This window comes from Gossypium arboreum, chromosome 2 (genome assembly GCF_025698485.1).
Source record: "Gossypium arboreum isolate Shixiya-1 chromosome 2, ASM2569848v2, whole genome shotgun sequence".
Classification (NCBI taxonomy): Eukaryota; Viridiplantae; Streptophyta; class Magnoliopsida; order Malvales; family Malvaceae; genus Gossypium; species Gossypium arboreum.
The window spans coordinates 78,447,950-78,451,610 of record NC_069071.1 but is presented as its reverse complement, the minus strand read 5'-3'; the positions used below and the strand labels follow the sequence as shown (position 1 = coordinate 78,451,610).

Here is a 3,661-nt window from a genome sequence, read left to right as displayed (position 1 = left end):
GAGCCTGGGTAGACCACATGGTCGCAAAAACGGGCGTATGCTAGGCTGTGTGGCCAAGTTAGTTTCGACCACGGGCTAGATACACAGGCGTGTGGTCAAGTTTGTGGCCAAGTCAGTAACCTCCCTAATTTTCACAAGGCCTGGCACACGGGCTTGTCTTGTGGCCTTGTGGATAAGTCAGTATGCATGTCTCAATCCCTGTGAGGCACACAACCTATTCACACAGGCGTGTGACCTTTACAACATTGAAAATTGTTTAAGTTTTGAAAAGTTTTGTATGAACTTGATTTAGTCCTGACCCCTTTCTAAATCATGTCTAATGTCTCGTTGACCTATGTAAGGGACTCTATAATGATTTATGGTTATGTGTGAATGATGTATATGAATTGTTCATAAAATGTTCTGAATTGTCTAGTAACACCTTTAACTCTAGTCCGACGACAGGTACGGGTTAGAGGTGTTACATTTGGTTGTTATCAGAGCTACGGTTTAGTCAATTCTAAGACTAACGTAGCATTTGTGAGTCTAGCTATACATGCCATATTTATGAACTGCGATAGTGTGATGAATCCTGACAATGAAAATTTGTTTTTATATAATAAATGGATCTCGAATAAGCCGTAGCTGACGATGTCGAGAGTAATGTGCCTGCTCCCACGCAAGGGACAACGCCATCTGATTCTAGACCGGGTACGAGTGGCCATGATGGAAAGGCTAGACAAGCCTTCTATCAAATGATGAATGATTGGTTCACCCAATACATTAGAACTAATATGGCTATTCAACAACCCCCAACCTCGATTAATCTGACTCAGTTAAATAAGCCTCCAATTGATAAAATTAGAAAATATAGAGCTGAAGAATTTCGTGCTACAACAAATAATGATGCTGAAAGAGCTGAGTTCTGGTTAGAGAATACAGTACGAGTGTTTGATGAATTGTCTTTAACTCCTGATGAATGCATAAAAAGTGCCATTTCACTTCTGAGAGATACGGCGTATCACTGGTGGAAGACATTGATATCCGTGGTTCCGAGGGAACGAGTCACCTGGGATTTCTTCCAAGCTGAATTCTGGAAGAAATACATTAGTCAGAGATTCATTGATCAGAAACATAAAGAGTTTCTTGAGCTTAAACAAGGTCGTATGTCTGTTACAGAATACGAGTGAGAATTTGTAAGACTAAGTCAGTATTCTCGAGAATGTGTATCTACCGAGGCAATAATGTGCAAAAGATTTGAAGATGGTCTGAATGAAGATTGATAAACCGTAAATTATACATATTTTTATGCCATGTTTAATGCATTTTATGGATGATTTCTCATTAGAATTGGTAAGTTCGATGCTCCTAATGCTTTAATTTCATGTTTTATACTTAGGAGAGCATAGGAGAGCGAAAGGAACGAGAAATGGGCCAAAAACGGAGAAAATGGGTCAAAGTACGAAATCAACACGGCCTAGACCTCCTCACACGGGCAGACCACATGCCCGTGTTAATCTGGCAGAAATGGAGCACGACTCACACGGGCATAGCACATGTCAGTGCCATTCTAACAGGCTCAAACACGGCCTGAGGTAATCACACACGGGCGTGTCCCTACAGAGCCCAAGTTGAGTCCAATTTGGAAAAGGCTAATTTTGAGGGCTTCTAGGCATTCCAAAGCCTATAAATACACCCTAGAGGAGGAAGAAAGGAGGTAGAGAAGGGGGTAAGGAATTACCCCAAGGAAACCGATTGATCCATCTCAGAAGCCGGATTCATCATCAAGACTGAAGATCTCTCCTCAATTTCCCTTCAAGAGTTTTGGGTTTTCTTTATGTTTTGTATTCTTTATTCTTCGGAGATGTTTTTTTATTTAGTTATGAACTAAATCCCCTAAATACCTAAGGGGAATGAAACTTAAGATGAATCTTGTTATTATTTTCTGAATCGTATGATAAATATTTGACTTGTTCTTAATTCTTGTTTTGATATCCCAAGATACTAATTTAAGGCATGCTCTTATTTAGAGGAGGAATAGAGCCTGTCTAAGAGTACATTTGTCATAATTAAGCAGAGTTGATTGCGTGCCTAGAAATAGGGTGACAAGATTTTGCCAGATTAGGGTGAAACCTAATAAGGGGATCTATAGATCGAGTTAATGCAACCCTAGAGTGGTAAATAGAGAAAAGTCTCGGTTATTCAATCTAGGGATTAGACGTTATTAGTCTTTAATAGAGATAATAACATAACTTAGGGATCTCTACGAAACGAGTTGAATGAATAAATCGTCCGATTTGGAGCTAGAATAACAAGTAAAGTCTAGGTGGATTTTTCCTTAGGTATTGTCTCAAGTCAATCGGTTTTCCCAAAAGTAATTCCCCAATTCTTTTCTTTATGCATTCTTAGTTTAGATAATTAGTTAATTAAAACAAATAAAACCCCTTTTATTCTTAGGCTAGATAATAAAAAGACAGTCATTACTAGTACTTTTAGTTCCTTTGGGTTCGGCAATCCGATCTTGCTAAAACTATACTACTGTTCGATAGGTACACTTGCCTACATAGCAATAATAGTTAGTTCAAGAACGAGTAATTATAAATATTTGAAGCCTATCACGAAACCTCGCGATATAGTTTTTGGCACCGTTGCTGGGGAACTGAAATAGCAGGAACACTCAATTTTAATTAATTTAGCCATTTATTTTTTCTTGCAATTTAATTATTACTAATTAATTTACTTTTTCTTTCTCTTGGCAGGTTTTCCTAGTTTATGACTAGAAGAAACTCGTCAGGACCATTACTTTTTAACGAAAAAATCGATCGCACAGTTCGTAGAAACCAAAGAGAAATAAAGCGAAGCTTAAGATACATAGAGAACGAACAAGAAGACTCAACCTCCAATCGAAGAGATGGCTGAAAACTAAGGTAATCAGCTACCTCCTACAATTGCGGCTAATCAAAATCCTGCTCCACGCACTATATATGACTATTGTAAACCTTCTTTAACAGGAACTGAATCTAGTATAGTTAGACCTGCTATTGCTGCAAATAATTTCGAACTGAAACCTAACACAATTTAGATGATACAACAATTTGTTCAGTTTGATGGTTTGCAGGATGAGGATCCCAACACTCGGCGAATTTTCTGAAGTTTTGTGACACTTTCAAAATTAATGGCATTTCTGATGATGTCATTCGCCTTCGGTTGTTCCCTTTCTCACTGAGAAACAAAGCTAAACAGTGGTTGAACTCATTACCACGAGGGTCCATCACTACTTGGGAACAAATGACCAAAAAATTTCTACTAATGATATTTCTTCTTTGTGCAGATGGACTTAGAAACACTTTATGATGCATGGGAGAGATACAAGGATCTACTGCGAAGGTGCCCTCACCATGGGTTACCTCTATAGCTGCAAGTTCAAACATTTTACAATGGTGTGAATCCCTCAACAAGACAGATGATTGACGCAATTTGGAGGAACCATCAATGACAAAACACACAAGAGGATTATGAATTCTTTGAAGAAATTTCACTGAATAATTATCAGTGGCAAGTCATGAGGACTAAGCCAACAAAAACAGCTGGCGTTTATAACGTCAACTCAGTTACTATGCTGTCAAATCAGGTAGAACTTCTCAATAAAAATATTGATGGTTTTCTTAGTTCTACGCAAGTA

At 38.2% G+C, this 3,661-nt stretch overlaps 1 non-coding gene across 1 annotated transcript; it reads right to left on the bottom strand.

The window, feature by feature from the left end:
* Window positions 1-3,278: 3,278 nt before the first annotated feature.
* On the bottom strand, window positions 3,279-3,384 carry LOC128289454 (small nucleolar RNA R71). The gene has a single exon (XR_008279102.1). It is a non-coding gene; the product is annotated as a small nucleolar RNA R71 (small nucleolar RNA).
* Window positions 3,385-3,661: the final 277 nt, after the last annotated feature.